General features: G+C 42.6%; 1 protein-coding gene across 2 annotated transcripts in view; it reads right to left on the minus strand.

The window, feature by feature from the left end:
* TBC1D22A (TBC1 domain family member 22A) overlaps positions 1 to 21190 on the minus strand; it is an 811105-nt gene that overhangs the window by 320649 nt on the left and 469266 nt on the right. The window lies entirely within an intron of this gene.

The raw sequence follows: 21190 nt of genomic DNA on the forward strand, positions 1-21190 counted from the left end.
GTACTTGCGTTTGATCCGGTTTTTGCCGGATGCGGCAAAAATCGTCACTCCGGCGGCCACACAGGACGCAGAGAGGAATGTTTTTTGCCAGCGGCAAAAAACTGCATAGCGCCGGGTGCGGCGCGGTGCGGCATGGTGCATAATCAAACTCTATTGCCGCTAGATACGGTGGCATGCTTCAAACGCCGGAAGCATGTACCATATTCGGTTTTTACTTCTGAGCATGCCCAGAAGTGATATAAATTCATTGCTTGTCAAAAAATCAATCACTCACTGACTGATTCACTGACTCATTCACTCACTCACCAATCACCAATGCGGCACTGCACAGCTGTCACAAAGATCTGGCGGCTTCTCCTGATTTGAAAATGCCGACCGCCATTATTCAATCTCGTATTCACTGCTTTCCTCACTCACCGGCGCCTATGATTGGTTGTAGTCAGACACGCCCCCACACTGAGTGACAGCTGTCTCACTGCAACCAATCAGCCGCCGGTGGGCGGGTCTATATCTTGCAGTAAAATAAATAAATAATTAAAAAAAAAAACGGCATGCGGTTCACCCCAATTTTGATACCAGCCAAGATAAAGCCACACGGCTGAAGGCTGGTATTCTCAGGATGGGGAGCTCCACGTTATGGGGAGCCCCCCAGCCTAAAAATATCAGCCAGCAGCCGCCCGGAATTGCCGCATCCATTAGATGCGACAGTCCCGGGACTTTACCTGGCTCATCCCGAATTGCCCTGTTGCGGTGGCAATCAGGGTAATAACGGGGTTAATCATGGCAGGCATCTATGAGACACCCCCAATGATTAACCTGTAAGTGAAAGTAAAAAAATAAATACATACACCCAAAAAAATCCTTTATTTGGAATAAAAGCCAAAAAAACACCCTCTTTCCCCATTTTATTAAATTCCCCAAATAACCCTCCAGGTCCGACAAAATCCACAGAGGTCACACGACGCTATCAGCTCTGCTACATGAAGCTGACAGGAGCGACAGTAGAACACGAGCGCTCTGTGTCAGATCCACAGAGCAATGAAGTGAGCCGCGCTGTCAGCGCGGAGGTCACTGAGGTAACGCCTGCGCGTGTGCGGTGATGATGGGGGTTGTAGTGCCTGCGTGAGTGCAAGGATGATGCGTGCGGTAATGCCTGTGTGGTGTGGTGATGATGGAGGCTGTAGTGCCGGGGTGTGCAGTGATGATGCGTGCGGTAATGCCTGTGTGGTGCGGTGATGATGGGGGCTGTAGTGTCGGGGTGTGCGGTGATGATGCGTGCGGTAATGCCTGTGTGGTGCGGTGATGATGGGGGCTGTATTGCCTGCGTGTGCGGTGATGATGATGGGGGCTGTAGTGCCTGCGTGTGCGGTGATGATGCGTGCGGTAATGCCTGTGTGGTGCGGTGATGATGGGGGCTGTAGTGCCGAGGTGTGCGGTGATGATGCGTGTGGTAGTGCCTGCGTGTGCTGTGGTAATGATGGGGGCTGTAGTGCCAGGGTGTACGGTGGTGATGCGTGCGGTAATGCCTGTGTGGTGCGGTGATGATGGAGGCGGTAGTGCCTGCGTGTGCGGTGATGATGCGTGCAGTGCAGTGATGATGGGGGCTGTAGTGCTGGGGTGTGCGGTGAGGATGCGTGCGGTATTGCCTGCGTGTGTGGTGATGATGTGTGCGGTAGTGCCTGTGTGGTGCGGTGATGGGGGCTGTAGTGCCGGGGTGTGCGGTGATGATGCGTGCAGTAGTGCCTGCGTGTGTGGTGATGGTGCATGCGCTAGTGGCGGTGTTTGTACGGTGGTGATAGGGTCTCTCTCGCTGCATAAAAAAAAAAAAAATAAATAAATGGATCCGTTTTTTACCGGATCTGTCGCATCAGTTTTTACACAATCTGAGATGGATCCGTTGCATCTGGCACAAACCGGATTGTGCCTGATTGGAAACAAAAGATGTGTGAACTTAGCCTTATTGTGTCACTTTTCACACAATGCCCTGATGAAACTATTTCAGCCATTTATTAAAGAGAAACAGAAGATACCACTGCAAGTCAGCAGTGCATCAGAGACCACTGATCTGTCATAGGCTAGGCTACACAGAGTCTTCTTCATCTTCCCATTCTTCCATTGTTACTGACTGCTAATGCCACTTATCTGCTGTAACACACTTTACATACCAGTATGAATTAGGTAAGGAATCTGTTACCTCTGTAAAAAAAAGCATTTATTTGATTTATTAATAAAGGTTAAAAGGGATGATCAAAAGTAAATATGTGGGTCTTCCTCTAAAAATCAGTGGTATACCTATCCATAGGCTGTGCCTAGTATTAAACCCTGACTACACAAAAGCAAACAGGGCTGAGCTGCAATACCATATACAGCCTGTATAACGGTGTGGCCTCGTATTTTGGAAGGCAACTGTTATGTGACAGTCTAGTTAAGTATTACTCAAATACCCAATAAATCAGTGATCATAACAATCGTGAGCTGATTTTAAATGTGTAATTAAATTGGTTTTCCTATTACTGATATCATTTAAGTATTACAAAGTAGGTTACTTATAATGTACTAAAATACATAAACAATAACCAACTTTTTACAGGCGTCCTATCGGTATCTAACTTAGAGATTTACTTTTAATTAATATTTATAAAGAAAAATGGAGTTTTGCTCTGGAATGAAACAAAGCCAAGCGAATGGCATATTTGTGAATGTATGGCCATGCTCCCGAGTGTCACTCTGCACAGAGAAGCAGTGGTGATGAAAAGGCTCATAAATCAGAGAAAGGCTGGCTTCATCTTTCTTCTTTGTAACTTCTAGGGGAAATACACATACCAGCTTTCCTCATTTACACAAGGTCTTTTGGCAAGCTTTTATGTCTCCCAGAGTGATTATAAACTGTGAACCTTCCACATTGTAAGTTTATCTAGAGAGCGCTAAACAAAGATTTGGAACCACAATTGTTTCAACCGTACCTCTCACACATGTGCACCTGCCCCTAAAGCAGTGCATTAGTACAGCCATCGGGGGAAGAGAAGATTTAAGAAAATAAGCCTCCACATCAAATGGAAATGTATTAATAGCATCAAACAGGAACAATAGATGATATGGTATAATCGCAAAGGCATTTACACTGGAAGAGAAAACACAATTGGAATCTAGACTATTAAGGGAATCTGTCAGTAGGAGAAGCCTTCTAAGCCGTCTACTGTATATGGGGATGAATACAATGATCCCTTAATATTGAAGATCCAATGTCTTATTCCAGAGAAATCTCCGTTTTTCATAATATGTAAATTAGCTGTTAAAGGGAACCTGTCACCATGAAAATGCAATCTAATCTGCACCATGTTATAAAAAAGGGGAGCTGAGTAGATAGATATATAGTTTTGTGAGAAAAAAAATCTGAATATCCTGTGTTATAATTTAATAATCCTCTGCTTTTTCTGTGATTTGCGGTCCAGTGGGCGGTCCCACCAGTGATTGACAGCACCTCTGTATAATTAGTTATACACAGGAAGTTGTGAGACACTGATAGGACCGCCCACTGGACCAAAAATCACAGAAAGAAAAGATTAAACTAGTAAACCATAGGTTACACTAAATCTTTTCTAACAACAGTCTATATCAATCTCCTTTGCTTCCTAGCTTCCTCTATAACAGGATGCCTGCAGATTAGACTGTAGTTTCATGGTGACAGATTCCCTTTAAAGCACCACTTCAGCGTTGTTGCTTTGGCAGCTCTGGAGTGGCGCTTTAAATGTAAGACCCCTGCCCCCAGTCATATAATTTGCCTTCTGGCAGCTTCCCCTTTTACTGACTACTATCCAGTCCCACGGCGCCATCCTGTACTGTAACTTCTGACTCTCTGGAAGCCAGAAGTTACGTCAAATGCGCTCAATTCATCTCTATGAGAGCAAGAATGAGGCCAGAATGAGGGTCTCATAGACTTGTATTCAGTTGTGAGCTCCGGCATTCTCAATGAAACACTGAAGCTATTGGCAGATCACAAATCACCAGAATCCGACTGGAGCAACGGTGATAGCAAATGAAGCCATTGGAGGAAGACAATGGTTATGATTAAGGAAGTCTAACTTCTGAAACGCATCAACCGCGTGCTTATAACTTGCTACATTATGAATTTTAATTAGCTATAATAAAGATGGAATTTTAAAGAAAATATTTTTCCTTATGAAGACGCTGCTGGAAAATTTCCCTTTTTTTTGCAATCACGTTGAGCCTCCCTTGTTCCATGCACCGTCTGCCCTTCTCTATAGCATGAATTAACAAGTATACTACTATTACGGTGAGCTGTATTTTTTATTTTTCCATTGGAGGAAGAGTATGAGAAAGGGGGCAAGGGACTTACAGTTAAAGCGCCACTCCAGTGGTACAATAGAAAAAATGCGAGAGTTGGTCTTTACAATTTATGTGCAAGACATTGATCTCCCTGAGAATCTGCCTTTAGTTATTATTCTAAACAAAATGCGACACTATCGGTGTAAAACATATAATGGCTGACAGTCTGGGTTGGTGCGGAAGTTGGTATATCTAGTTTTAGGTTATAAAAATGTATAAATAAATGAATTAAACAATATAGGATATGTTTGAGTATAAAAAGAAAATCTGTGCTCCCATGCTTCAGAGGTAACATGCAGCATAAACCCCATCCATATGCAATCGACAAAGGCTACAAAATTATGAAGGTAACACCCCAGTTTTACTTTTTTTTTTTAACACTGGAAACCCAACCTTAAAATAAGTATCGTTTAATTTAAGGAAATGAGAACATAAAAGCATATCAGATTTAAAAGTAAAAAAAAAAATACTGGCAAGAGATCGGTTTCCGCTCATCGACACCCATCTGTTCCAATCTGTCAAAATCAGAGTGCCAAAATGTATTTTGGCAATCCAGGAGACTAACTTTATTCAGCTGTTGACATGTTTAATGACAACTATAGACGCTTATTTGCTGAGCTTTAAACATAAACAGAAAAGCAATTCTAATGAAATCTGATGATTTATTGACCAGCAACTCAAGATTTTGCTCAAAATTCAAAAGCGGTAATCATTTTTGTACAGTGTTTTATTTCCCTTTTCTCCTTTTCCTTTGTGGCTCACTAAACAGGAAATCGATATTCAGGAATTAGGGAATATCTTTAGATTATCAATGTGAGCTTTACGAGGCAATTGTCTATAGCAACATGCTCAAACAAATGAAAAAACACACATCAGTCAAATGCTGTGCAAAATCAATGCCCAACCTAATACCAGAAAGGCTTAAATCCACATATCTAAAGCACCACAAAAACTCAGCTCTTGGATTTAACTTAATCCTTTTGCGACAACAGGTACATTGTTAATTAGAACTTTTAAAGTCAGAGTACTGTAGTTATGAGATAGAGGTCACTATGTGACTACAGTGTGGAGAGAAACATCATAGGAGGGAATACAAAATTAGCATTCATTTTACCATATGAAATCAATACTTTATCCTAAATTATGTCACTTAATAATTACAGCCTATGTCAGCTAGCGGTGCTGTGGTCTACAAGTACTTCATTATATTAGGTGTGTGTATGTGCATACAGGAATATGCAGTGGATATAAAACGTCTACAAACTGCTGTTAAAATGCCGGAATTTTGTCAAATATAAAAAAATCAAGAATAATCATTTTAGAACTTTTCACGCGATGCAGCAACCAGATGGAGCAGGGGAGCACAGACAAGTAGAACGTAAAAATAATGGTTTAATATAGTCCAGGAAATCACAGACAGAAAACGGACAGGTAGTAAAGTTACTGAACATAATGGACTGACAGCCTGGGACAGCATGGGCAGATGGCAGCATAACCGAAAAGCTGGATAGCGGAGTGCAAAAGACCTCAGACGAATAGCAGGAATACAGACGACTGTAAACAGGAAGCAGGGTTGCTGGAGGTTGTGGGCAGACAGGTAGCAGAGCTACTCATGGATGTAGACAGGTAGTAGGTTTACTGGAGATCTCAGGTAGACAGGTAGCAGAGATACTGATAAGTCAAGTCAATTAACAGGATTACCGGAGACTGTTGGCAGACAGATATGAGAGTTACGCACAACTGTAGACAGGAAATAGATTTACTGGGGATCTCAAGTAGAGATGAGCGAACGTGAGGTTTGGCTTTCGAACCAAACACCAAATTTACAAATCAAAGTTCATGGTTTGGATGCTGTACATGTGAACAAAACTCGCACAAGCAAAGCTGTGCTCAGGTGCGCTTGGAGTTCAGCCCTGTGCGATCCGCTTGTATTGTTTGAAAGGTGCACACTGAGGGTAACAACAGCGTGATCACATGTAGCGTGCAACAAAAAAAAAAAAAAAGGCCGTCCGCTCACCCCCCCAGAAGTGATCTGCTTATGGCTGGCTGTATGTGGGTGGAGACCTGAATTGCCAATCGGTGACTTGATCCAGGGTTCGGGTCAAGCTGGAGCCTATGGAGCTAGGCTTGTTTGCGCTGGTGAACTGAGCCTTGACAGAACCGCTCATCTCTAATCTCAGACAGGTAGCAGAAATGCTGACCAGTCGAGACAAGTAACAGGATTACTTGAGACCACTGGCAGATGGGTAGCCGAGTTACTAATGAGGGTAGAACTGCTTTCTCAGAACGCACTCTCATTAGCATACGGCATCTCATAGGAGAGAATTGGATGTGCTATAGTAATGACAGTCGGCTATGGCTCTGCTGCGAGCATGTCATTCTACTACCATCCAATTCTCTAGCATGCAACAGTCGTATCACAGATGCACAAACAAGGGAAAGATTATTCTCTACATTTTGTTCACTACCTGTCTTTGCGTATATCGCACTTCACTTGGATGTCATGCTAGTGTAGATGGATGTTTTACATTCATTCCTAGACTTGTATGGGTGTGTGTGATCCGATATACACTGCCTAACGCAGCATACTGTAGTTTTTTGTAATCCTGATTCGGCATGAGAAAAAAACGCAGATGGCTCCTGCCTAATGGTTTTACATTTGTGCGAGTATGATGCAATCCAATGTTTTAGTGGATTGCACTCGTCCATATTAAACCCAAGTGGGAGTCACGCCAAACAGTTTGTTTTCTTCAATACCACAGCACAGGTGTGAGGGTAATGATGATCCAGTGACCTTGTGCTACATGGTCAGTTTCCTTCTCTGCAGAGCTATAGCCTGGTCAGTCTCTGTCCAAATGCTGATTGTATTTTACCTTTGCTTCTATCCTTTTGGTTTGCAGTTACTGTATCAGGTGTTCTGACTTACTCATTTTCTGTTGTATCACACCCTAGGTGGGGTTATTTATACTCTCCTGGAATTAGCCTTCTCTCCTGGCTATATTTCTTTTTGGATTACTGCTAAAGAGTTCCAACCCTGCCGCTCAGGGATTTAGGCAAAAACTAGTGTAATTTTCTTTGTGTTTTCTCAATTGCCCTTCCTACACATATCTTTTGTTTTCTGTTAGGTTGTTAGGAGTTTACCCTTGCTTGCATTTATTATAACTATTACTGCTTTGTCCACTTGTGCACGTTTTATGTTTTCTCATCTTGAGTCCCAATGTATCTCTGCTTGCTTTTCCTATCTTGGTTTATAATGCTTAGCAACCTTCCCTCTGGTTTCTCAAGAGGTACGAGAAACAACTCAATGGCCTTTCAGACAGACAGGTCCGAGTTGTGGGTTTCTAGTTTCGCAGCTAAGGGTATTTCAGCCTGTGCAGTTGCCATTAAGGACTGTGCAGTAAGGAATACTAGTCTGAACAGGAACCGGAAGGGTGCCGATGTGGCTGCATGGAGATAGCCTTAATTTCCCTTTTACCTGTGTTTGAATATTTATGTGCATAACAGTAAGTTCAAGAACCTCCAAATAGGCCAAAACATTTGATCATATCGAAAAACACCAGGATACCTGCACAGCCTGACATGGAGCGAAGCTCAAACCACGCACAGGAGCATAGCAACCCGGTGAAAAGATTTTTTATATATATATATATATATATATATATATATATATATATATATATATACACATACACATACACACACACACACACACGCACACACACACACACACAGACACACAAATACACTGGCTTAAAAGAATAATTTATACCCGTTAACTTTTCCACATTCTTTACCTGTTACACCAGCAACTTAAATGTATTTTATTTTGATTTAATGTGATATGCCAACACAAGCTAGCATGTATTTGTGAAGTGTAAAGGAAATGATACTCGGTTTTCAAAATACTTTACAAATATAAATCTGAAAATTATGACGCATATTTGTATTCAGGCCCCATGAGTCAATACTTTATAGGACCAGCTTTCGTTGCACTTACTTCAAAGAAGTGTTTTAGGGTATGTCACTACTAGCTTTGCACATCTAGAGGCTCACATTTTTACCTATTCTTTGTGAAATAGCTCTAGCTCAGTGAAAATGGATGGAAAGAATCTTTGAGCACCAATTTTCAAGTCTTGCCACCGATTCGCAAACGGATTTAGATCTAGACTTTGACCGGGCCATTCATTCACATGAGTATGCTATGGTCTAAATCATTCAATTGTAGCTGTGACAATATGTTTAGGGTTGTTGTACTACTTGAAGGTGAACATACGCACCAGTCTTGCATCTTTTGCAGCCCTTAACAGGTTTTTCTTCAGAATTGACATTTATTTAGCTCTATCTATTTGCCAATCAACTATGACCAGCTTCCTTGTCTCTGCTGAAGAAAGACATGCCCACAGCATGATGCCACAACTATGTTTGACAATGGGGACGGCATTTTAAGGGTGATGTGCAGTGTTAGCTTTCTGCCAAATGTAGCGCTTTGCATTTAGCCTGAAAAGTACTACTTTGATCATATCTGACCAGAGCACCTTCTTCCACATGCTAGCTGTGTTGACCACATGACCTTTTCCAAACTGCAAGCTGTTCTTCTTATGGCTTGCTATCAAAAATGGTTTTCTTACTGCTATTCCTCCATAACGGCCACATTTGTAGGGTAAACAACTAATAGTTGTTCTGTGGACAGATTTATATATCCGCAGCTCCTCCAGAGTGACCATGGGTGTCTTGGCTGCTTCTATAATTAATGTTCTCCTAGTTTGGGATGCCTGTTTAGCTAGGCGGACATGTCTCAGTAGGTTTGCAGCTGAGGCATTCTCCTTCCATTTTTATATGATGGACTGAACAGTGCTCCGTGAGATAATTAAAGCTTAGGCTATTTTGTTTTTCTTATAACAGAACCCAGCTTTATGCTTCTCTACAACTTTATCCCTGAACTGTCTGGTGTGTTCCTTGGTTTTCATGATGCTGTTTGATCCCTAATGTTCTCAAACAAATCTCCGACGCCTTCACAGAACAGCTGTAGTTATACTGAGAATAAATTACAAACAGGCGGACTCAAATGACTAATTTGGTGACATCCGGAGGCAAATGGTGATTCAGGATTTTATTTAGGGGTATCAGACTACAGAGGGGATGAATACAAATGTAAGTCACAATTTTCAGATTTATACTTTTAAAATATTTCGAAAACCATGTATCATTTCCATCACACTGTGTTGGCATGTGAAATAAAATTTCAATTAAATACATTAACGTTTGTGGGCATAATGCAAAAAAAAAAAAAGGAAACATTCGCACAATCACTCCTTAACATTGAAATTGCAATACCAGTAAAGAAATGTGTTGGAATTATAGAAATCATATTTTAAAATACACTTTTCCAGTGTATTGAAAACTTTCTGGACACACATGAATCCCAGCTTCAGACAGGCCTAATAGGAATAATACCCTGACAGACATTGAGGCCTACAGAAGTACCAGTTGCCATGTGTCATGGAATGTGACGTATAGGGAGAGATGACAAGATGGGAGAGGCCCTGTGCTTATCCTCAAGCTGATGGGGTGCTCTAGGTTTTCCCTCTACCCAGAAGTATGCTTGAATGTAGCAACGTCTGAGCCCCTAACCTCTCCCTGTCTCCTGTCCTGGTCCTTATAACTGCCTTCACCTACTACCCAGGGGACAGACCGGGATGGAGATCCAAACAAAAAACAACAGATGGGGGTATAAATAGAAACATGCACACCAAGGACCCACATAAAGGAACTACTACAGGGAGGAGAAACAAAGTAACAGAGAAAGTAACTACATCGGGTACTTTAACACTACACAGCAGCAACAGACAACTAAAACGGCAGCATACCTCTCCAAGTAAAGCTCCAGTGAGAACTGAATAACCGGCAACCCCCTGCAGAGGGCAGAGGTTATTTATCAAGGCCGGAAGTGCAAATCAGAGTAAACACCTGGGTCAGGGTGATGAGCTAACAGCAGGCAAAGCAAAACTAACATTAACCCCCGATGCTGCCAAAGTAAAAGAACACATTTAAAATGTATGGTCTCAGATGAAACGAGCCCTGAGTATGTTACTAGTCCCGAGGCATGAAGTGACAACCGTGACAACATGGCAGCCCATCGACCATGTAACGCAGCTGGCACTTGCACTTTATGGAGTGGGCTCATTTATTTTCCATTCCAAGCCGGATGTGAGATTCAGATCAAAGTAAATGATACTCGGCTCACGCTCGCAGCAGTTTGAGCCTAGTGTTATTAAAATATCACATTGGATTCTCTCGCATCGGATCCAATACATCTGTGTCACCCTGGCCAAATAGTTATAGTGCATGGCTGACAATATATGGCCAGACACTAAATTTTACTGGATTTTTTAATTTCCCTAATTTCCAGTCAAAAGTCTGGACACACATGTTCATACAATGGTTTTCTTTGTTAATATTGGAAACTGACAACAGCAAAAACAGGAAGGAACACATATGGAAACAATAAAACACACATAAAACAAAGTAGAATATGTATTAAACCTTATAATACCCCCTTCACTCTGCTGACAGCTATACACACACTTAGCATTCTCACAAGCAGCTAATCCTATGAACATGTGTCCAAACATTTGATTGGTACTGTATATGTTTAAGAAAGGAAACTAATATATAAAACCACTGAGTTCATGAAGTTCATGAAGTTTTTCAGAAAGTGGTAGGTGTAGATAACATGACCCATTTTGATCAAGTTTAGACTAATGACTAAGTGAACATTAAGCTTGGCTCTGTTCCGATAATGTTGAAGTTTGAGCCACAACAAACAGGGAACAATACAGATTCTATACCAAGGGGTGGTTTACACGTTGCGACATCGCTACCGATATATCATCGGGGTCACCGTTGTTGTGACGCACATCCGGCGCCGGTAGCGACATCACAATGTGTAAATCCTAGGAGCGACGATGAACGAGCTCAAAACAGTCAAAAATCGCTGATCTGTGTCACGTCGTTTATTTTCATAATGTCGCTCCTGCTGCAGATACGATGTTGTTTGTCGTTCCTGCATTACCACACATCACTGTCTGTGAAGCCGCAGGAACGACAAACATCTCCTTACCTGTGTCCACCATCAATGCGGAAGGAAGAAGGTGGGCGGGATGTTATGTCCCTCTCATCTCCGCCCCTCCACTTCTATTGGCCGGCCGCTTAGTGACGTCGCGGTGATGCCGAACGCACCTCCCCCTTGAAGGAGGGATTGTTCGGCGGTCACCGCGACATCACCGACCAGGTATGTGCGTGTGAAGCTGTCATAGCGATAATGTTCGCTACGGTAGCAATCAACACATATTGCATGTGTGACGTGAGCGGGTGCAACCGCGCTCGACATCGCTAGCCGATGCTAGCGATGTCGCAACGTGTAAAGTACCCCTAAGACTAGTAAAATAAAATGTTACAGTCGATACAGTCCTTTATGAGAAAGCTATCTACTGTGTATCAAGAAATGAACTTATACGCTTGAATCCTCTACACAAAGATACGAACTCTCCAGTCCATAGAATAGTAATTCCATTTCTACTAAATTAAACCCATGCAAAATTCTGCATGGGACAAAGAGATGCAAAAATGTTCAGATTGAATACTGCCCAGAAACACAATAAAATACATGAAGTAGATTAAAATTCACAATGTGAATTACAAAAGCTCGACAAGCATTTTGGTTCTGGCCACCTGGGACTTAGCGTTATTAGATCAGATAAGCTGCACTAAGAGGCGTAGAGGAATTTACTAAACCGTGACAATCATTTTCCTCCTATCTGATCTAATCATACAGTGTATTGATAACCTTGATTACGAGAATGTAAATACTAAGAAAGTTGCAAAATGAACATGTGAGAAGTAATATTAGTTAAAGTAGTTACTATTTAAGGGTATGTGCTCACGATCAGGACCCGCTGCGCCATGGAAGCGGCAGGTCCTGACCTGTGGGGCCACGAGTCTCCTCCGTAGGAAAATGCAGCTGTCCTTGCCCATGATCAGGGTTCAGGGTGCTGCTATCTCTTACTTGTGTTCTCCCTTCGGAGGACGCTTGCGACTCCGCAGCAAAGAATTAACACGCTGTGGCTTGGAAAGCTGCACCGCCTGTCAGTTTTCGCTGGGGGCCATACAAGCAAAGTGGGCGTGGGATTTCTATAAATCCCATCCACTGTGCTTGAACTGTGCAATACAGCATTTTTGATGCAGCGAAAACACTCTGCATCCAAAACGCGGCAAACACTGATCGTGAGCGCGCACCCTAAAATGTATGTGCTAGATGATCACAAAGTAAAAACTTTAGATAGTTGGGGGTGTGGCAGACGTTGCACTAATATGACTGGGATCTTTACACTGATGTAATCAACTTCTTTAAATGGTGGTTTTAGCCTTCACACCTACATCGTAGGCTGTATTCAGCTGGCATATCCATGGACATGAAAGAGAACCTGTTACCAAGTTGTCCCGATATAAAGTACGACCACCACCTTTCAAGCCACTTTTACAGCATTCTAGTAAGCTATAGGTCTATCCTCAATCCCCTCAGCATAGCACAACAAGGATCTTTTATTATAACCACGGATGGCGCAGTCCAGTCCGATAGAAATCTCTGTTCTTGATCCTCCTCTCTTCCTGAAATCGCGGTCCTCTTTCCCTTTGTCAAGTTATGGAATGCGGGCTACAGTACTTTCCTCTACATTGCCAAGAGCACAGCAAAGTACACCTGTTCAGGAGCGCGATTGGGAGACACTGTGTTGCTGACTTAGGAAGCAGCATCCACATGAGGAAGGGAAGGAGGACAGCGATTGTAGGAAGAGTGGAAGCGCCATCTGTGGGTATAATTAAAGGTCTTTTTTGTGCTACGCAGAGGGGACAAACATACAGCTTACTAGAATGCTGAAAAAGTGGCTTTAAAGGAAATGGTCGGATTTTTTATTGGGACAACCTGTCAACAGGTTTCTTTTAAAAGGCCACTGATGGCTCACATGTAAGCCGATCAGCAGAAGTCTAAAATCCTGTTTAAACTGCAGTTAAATGGGGTACAGAACGATTGTCTTATTCCCAAATAATATAATTCTCGGCAGAACATGTCCTGTTTATGCAGTACAAAGTGCTGCTAAGAAAATGATTTTTAAGGAAGCTTAAAAATCATTTTACCCAACGAACAAGCATTTTACGCTTTTGTCAGGTGACTGGAAACCGGCTTAGACAAGTGGATAATCGGGTATGCATGTTCCAAATTATTGGCCAAGGTAAATCAACCATGGCAGGAATAAGGAATGCAGACCTCAACTTCATCCAACATCTTTATGGTATGTTCACATGATGAATTTTTCTACGAGCAATTTTTTGGTAAACCACAGATCCACATGCTGCTATTAGCAGGTTTTTATTATATATTCTGAAGACAACCGGAGATAAGGGCGGAAACACATATTTCAGCTATGTTATTTAATAAGCTGTGCACTGTTGTTTACTTACATTGAAAGTTTTATCACTAGGACATTATCATTGCGGAGACCAGCTGAATCATGCCAAGTTGTCCGACCATGCCTACTCCTTTGATAAACAGTTCACTGTCAATAGACCATGTAGCTGTAGTGTGGGTGGGGTTCACTTTTTTTTTAGCTCTGCTTCATCCTATATCTAAGAACTCAACTGCTGCACGCAGTAAACTAAGTTATGCATTGTTGGAATTGGAGTCTCCATTCCCACATTATGCTGCTCTCAGATGAGGACGCAAAATCCTGCTGACCAATTCCCTTTAAAGTTAAACTGAAAAAATATTGATAAAAGTTGCAGAGCGTAGTTTATCTCCAGCATTTCTTTAGAGAATGAATAGACCAGAGTGAACATGGTTGTCCTCTGTTCCATTCAGACAGATCTCTCAAGAGTCCTGAGCTCGAGATTGGTGGTAGTTCCAGTGGTCGACACAATACCTTATATACTTGGCACAAAGTCTTTAATGGTACATTAACACAGAACACATGTCTTGGAAAAATTTCTACACTGTCTGAATTTCAGAAAGAGGTTTAAAGAAATCCATTTATCTACTGTAAATCAATATCATTAACATTTAAGGAAAGGGATGGGGGAACTGTCCAGTTACATAAAATTCTGCAACAAATCGACCATACTAGACTGAAAAGAGCTGGCAGGTAGGGGATTGAGGAACACCATGGTGCCGGAAAGTTAGCAACATGTCCGCTAATAAATATTACAAAATGAACAGCAGATTTATGCACAAAACATACGTAAGTACATTATCATATGGAAGGGACCTACAGTATGTCCTAACTATAAATCAGACCGTGCAGGCCAAGATTCTTAACACTGCAGTATCTTTAGGATATTTTAGTGATGTGATGTATTTTAGTAAACCACAAGTTTTCTGTTCATCAATATGGAATAAAGTCCAACATGCAATGGATTTCTGTAATGTTTTATGGATGATGAAATGAGCATGTAGGAATGTAAGCTTGTACATGCAAGTACTGGACTACGGTGTTATTGCAATGAGAAACGGTTTACAGAAAGGTTTCCAGAGCCTGATGCATTACGGCTGCTTACACTACAATTCTCAGCAGGCTTGACCAGGGTTAGCTGCCACAGATCAGGTTGACTGATTTCTAATACCACTCTCAAGGGGTGAAGCTGACAAAACTGCAGCGCTCGTCGTATTAACCTGCTGAGGCACCGTACACCACACTCACAAAGCCTGTTCTAGAAAAACACTAGAAAGCGAAAAGTCTACATAAGAATGTGATGATCCTCCGCTTGCTTCTAACTCGTCCACTTATGTATAAGGCATATGCATGCAGTTCATCTGGTCATAGAGTTAGACGGATTACTCTAAAAACTATTTGTACATATAACCAAGCATACAGCACACGGTGTACACAAGTAAACATTAGCAGTAGAAAAGTCTATAATTGTTTTTTAGAACTTCAGTTAGAAAACAGATGTCAAATGGAAAAGCAGAGATTTACTATTTAAAATGATATGGAAATCTGTCCTACTTGCATAAAAAAGTAGAATATATACTGTGCACCAAATATATTATATGCTCCTGAAGAACAGCACTGATTTAAAGGGAATTGGTCAACAGGTTTTTGCTCTGTAATCTGAGAACAGCATGGTAAAGGGGTTAAAAACAAAAATCAGCTATGCCTCTCTTATTAGGCTCCCTGCTGTTATTTACTTAAACTAAAGGCTTTATCACTTGATGATTATCACTGCTGTGACTATCTGATTCTTGCCATATTGTATGACATGCCCCTCCTGTGATTAACACGTCACTGTCAATGCACAATCTCTATCGAGAGCATGCTTTGGGCAGGGACAGCTCTTGGTTCAACAGCTTTGATAAATCTATAACCTCTGATTATATCAGAATGGCTGCAGCCAGTAATCTAAGGGATAAAGCATTGGATTTAGAGTCTCTTTGCCTACATCATGCTTCTCTCAGATGAGGTAGCAAAAAAACCTGCTGACCGATTCTCTTTAAGGCTCCGATGCCTACCAGTGTATAGGCATACAGGGGCATACTCTTCATATAAGATCCCACTGCAAAAGACGTACACTACATTATGTATGATTTTTCCAATGTCTCTATACGATAGCATTGTCAACAGAACTTTATTATACAGTTCGAAAGAAGGTACGAAAAAAAGATGTATGTAGTACTACACATTATACATCTTTTAGAAAACAAACACAAGTTTTTAATAGGTGAAAAGGGGATGTTTATATATATATATATGTATGTATATATATATACACACACACACACACACACACACACACACACACACACACTCACATATACTTTATATATATATCAACAGGTTTTGTCATTTAACAACAGCAGAAATTCAGCAGGCTCCCATGAGGTCCTTACCGCTTCACACAATAATGCGCTTCCTCTGGACTATCCTTGCTGTTTTTAAATTACAGACAAAAAAAAATGCAAACAGTCAGCGCTGAAGTCTGGCTATACATATATTTCACTAAATAGAATCATTACAATGGAAGCACTGATGCCAAATTAGTGAGCCCCAGAAAAAACAAGTTCTTTGTTATTATATACTGTAATTGTTTTGTTTCATCATTTAATAAGGTTGTCCACTACTTTTACATTGATGGCCTTTTCTTAGGATAGGTCATCAATGTCTGAAAGGCCTGGGTCCAACTCCAGACTCCCTTGACAACTTGCTGTTCTCAGTGTCGGTGATGGTAGCAGGCAGCTAAAAATGCACAGTTCCGAAGCTGCCCTGTCTTCTGATAGCGTCCGGGTACTGCACATCCGCCTCCTATTGATTTGAATGAGAGGCGGATGTGTGGTGTCCGGCCACTATCAGAAGAAGGAACAGCTCAGGAACTGAGCATTTCTGGTCACCACCAGCACCAAGAAAAGCAAATGAGAGGGGGTGCTCGGTGTCTGACCCTGGCCAAATAGATATTTATGACCTATCCTAAAAATAAGCCAATATGTTACAGTAATGGACAACTAGAAATAGGTGAACCTGTGATTTGGATTTTCGAACAGAACAACAAATTTAAAAATCGAGGTTCGGGTTCAGATGCTTTCTGTGCGAACAAAACCCACGCAAGCAAAGCTCTGCTCAGTCCTGTGCGAGCAGAGTTTGAACGGCGCACAGTGGTAGTAACAACAGTGTGATCACATGTAGTGTGCAACAGAAAAAAAGTTTGAAAAAGCCTGCTCATCGTCCCCCGGAAGTGATATGCTTATGGCTGGCTGTATGTGGGCGAAGACTTAAACTACAAATCAGTGACTTGATCCGGAGTTCGGGTCAAGCTCGAGCCTGTGGAGCTAAACTCGTTTCTTGCCGGCAAATCGAGCCTCAACAGAACTGCTCATCTCTATGGACAACCGAAATAAGGATGTCAGGAATACAGCAGGCTTGTATGATGTAACGAGAATTTCGCAAGGCAACTCGCTTTCTCTGAAATATTCCTGCTGGTTTTAATAGAAAAAAAGAAATGCAAATACTCAGAAGAGAAGCCGTGCTGTACATCTGTCATAGTACATAGAAGTAATACAAAGGAAGCATGGATGCCAAATAAGTGAGCCCTAAAATCCAAGTTCTCATTTTTATTTTCCATCATTTAAAAGACACCAGGAATACAGCAGGCTTTATGAGGTAAAGGAGGTTTTAGGCAGCAATGTGTTTCCTCTGACAGACACTGCTGTATGAAATGGTCGCTACTTCATACAAGCCTGCTGTATTCCTGTTGTTTTTAAATGAGTGGTAAGAGGAAGCGCATTGCCGTGCGAAATGAGCCGGCTGTATTCCTGCTGCTTCTAAATGATGGAAAAAAGATATGCCGAGAAAGATAACTTTGTTTTTAGGACAAACATCTTCAGCATTAGTGCATCTGTTGTAATACTCATATTTACTATAGTAAGAGATATACAGCATGGCTTCATCACTGAATATTTGCATTTCCATTAAAAATGCTTATTCCTTCCACCTGCTACAAGACGCATCATTTTGTCTGCCTCCGAGTCTTTCCTTCTACTTCCTTATCTTCTTTTTCACAAACGGTCTTCAGTATGTGTTCCACTACATTCTCACTACAGTTTATCAGCTTCTTATTGCCTAAAATATCAGTGTGTTACATAATCAATTCAGAACACAGCACAGTATTAGTGATATTTAAAATAACCAAAGATAAAATGGGTAAAATGTAACCATGGCAGGAAATAAGTGGAAGTCTTTACGCACAACTACTACATTGCTTGTGTTTGTTTCTCCAGTGCAGGTTCTAGGACAAGTTCAATGATTATCTGTGAAATTAGACGTATACCACAGTGAATAGCAGATTAAATTTGATAATAATTTCCTTGGGACACATTGTGTTTACTATGCGATTTAGCAAGCTATGTTATCTTGTTTGTCCAGTGTATTTCTACAAATTGCTCCTTAGAGAATTAGCCGCTTCTGTTCATTTAAAAATGCACAAGATATAAACGATAAGCACGGAGGAACTTGCAATAAAAAAACAAGGAAAGCATTGCACCCTAAGATTATAGAGGACAATTAACTTCAGTTATAAGAACACCCATATGCAATCTATACAGCAGGGGTGAAGAACTTTTTTTCGGCCGGGGGCCATTTGGAAATTTCTGCCAACCTTCAGGGGCCGCACAAAATTATCAATGTGAAAATAAACCAGCTATATTTGGTCAAACAATTAATTAACTTACTCCTATTGTATTGGACGGAGCTGCTTCGGTTTGGTGTGGCTGTGATGTTCGGCGATACTTATGCGGCTTCTCACAGCTGCTTTTCCAGGTTTGTCACAGTCTGGAGCGCAGTCAACTCTTTGTGATAATAAGATTGGTAGACCATATACATCACATACCAGACACAGGGACGGGTGTATATAAATCACAGGAGACACATACATGACTAAAGGGGCTGTTGGCAAATAACATCACATAGGAGACACTGGAATTGCTGTGTATACACATAGGAGATGCTGAGACTGCTGTATATATATCAGATAGGAGATGCTGGGACTGCTGTATATACATCACATAGGAGACACTGGAACTGCTGTATATACATCACATAGACGCTGGAACTGCTTTATATACACATCACATATGAGACGCTGTGACTGCTGTATACAGTGTCTCCACCCATATCCAAGATATGCAAGGTGTCGATTTATATTGACTTGATGATGCCCTACAATTTTTTTAATTCCCTTTTTTTCTCTATCTTGTTTCGTTTTTGAGATAAAAATGCTAATTTCGTTGATTTCCACCTGGTGGCGCTATAGGTGGTTTCAATTCTTAGCGCATGGCTACTTTACTATACCTAGACACCACCTCTATTCCTATAGCTGCCGCCGTTCTTAAGTTAATGGTGGTGGAGAGGATATGAGTGGACACACTGTATACACATCACATAAGAGACGCTGTGACTGCTGTATATACACATCACATAAGAGACGCTGTGACTGCTGTATATACATCACAGAAGACACCTACATCACAGGAGACACTGGGGGCACATACATCACACGCCCCTTCTGTGATGAATGTGCTTCCCGCCACTCCTGTGATGTTTATGCGTCCAGCCCTTTCTGTGAGGTATATGCTTCTAGCCCCTTCTGTGAGGTATATGCTCCCAGCCCTTCCTGTGATATATATACCCCCAGCCCTTCCTGTGATATATATACCCCCAGCCCTTCCTGTGATATATATGCCCCCAGCCCCTCCTGTGATATATATGCCCACAGCCTCTCCTTTGATATGTATGGTCCCAGCATCTCCAATGTGATGCATATGCCCCAGCGTGTGATCTATATGCCCCCAGTGTCATACATATCAGAGAAAACTCTGGGGGCATATACATGACAGGAGGGGCTGGGGAAAAGACATTACTAGGTTACTAGGAGGCATAAGCATTGCAGGGCAGCACAAAGAGCACAGACATCACTAGGTGGGCACAGACATCACTAGATGCACACAGACATCACTAAGTGGGCACAGACATCACTGGGCAGCCACAGTCATCATTAGGAGGCACAGACATTACTGGGCAGCCACAGGCATCACTGGGGGGGCACAGATATCACTAGGGGGCACAGACATCACTAGGGGAGCACAGACATCACTAGGGGGGCACAGACATCACTAGGGGGGCACAGACATCACTAGGGGGGCACAGACATCACTAGGGGGGCACAGACATCACTAGGTGCACAGACATCACTAGGGGCACAGACATCACTAGGGGCACAGACATCACTAAAGGCACAGACATCACTAGGGGCACAGACAGTACTGGGTAGCCTCAGGCATCCCTAGGGGGTGCACAGGCATAACTAGGGGGGGCACAGGCATCACTAGGGGGGCACAGGCATCACTAGGGGGGAACAGGCATCACTAAGGGGGAGCACAGGCATCACTAAGGGGGGCACAGGCATCACTGAGGGGGGGCACAGACAGCACTTGCAGATCAAAGACATCACTAAGGGGTACACAGCACTAGGAGTGGTACATCCTATTGGAGGGAACACAACATTGGGGGTGATACACATCACTGGGGGCTGCACACAGCACTGGAGGGAGCACGCTGAACCGGAGAAGGGGGGGAGAGCGGGCACACAGCGCTGGAAAGCGGACGGCACACGGTGCTGGAAATCGGGAGGCACACGGCTCTGGAAAACGGAAGGCACACTGCACTGGAAAGCGGGTGGCACACGGCGCTAGAAAGTGGGAGGCACACGGCGCTGGAAAGCGGGTGGCACAGCGCCGGAGAGTGGGCACACAATGCTGGAAGCAATGAAGCTGCTGTGGGACAGAAGCGCAAAGCGCTAAACCCGCCCATAAAGTCCTGAGCACGCTGGCACCAGCCAGCGAGAGCTCATTGGTGCACACAAGCAGCGCATGTGGGGATTTAAAGGGCCAGCGGCCGGTAAGACTGTGGCGGCCGGAGCACTGCCACTACCGGGAATCTGCCCGAGGGCCGCAGAAAAGGTCATGGCGAGCTGCATGCAGCCCGCGGGCCGGAGGTTCACCACCCCTGCTATACAGTATAGTCTATATAAAACAATGCATACACCAGCTAATTTGGTCACTAGCAATTATATACTTCTGTATACAGGCCAACCTCCTAGTGGTGGCCAAAGGCAGCTGAAAGGTCTAAACCAAAGAGAGATATTACTGTAAAAAATATGATGGAGGCAGAATCTGTACTTAAGAGTTCATGCACTTAGTAAGACTGAATACACCAACCCTAGACAGTGACACATTGGGTTTCTACCAGTC

Source organism: Anomaloglossus baeobatrachus, chromosome 4, assembly GCF_048569485.1.
Source record: "Anomaloglossus baeobatrachus isolate aAnoBae1 chromosome 4, aAnoBae1.hap1, whole genome shotgun sequence".
NCBI classification, from domain to species: Eukaryota; Metazoa; Chordata; class Amphibia; order Anura; family Aromobatidae; genus Anomaloglossus; species Anomaloglossus baeobatrachus.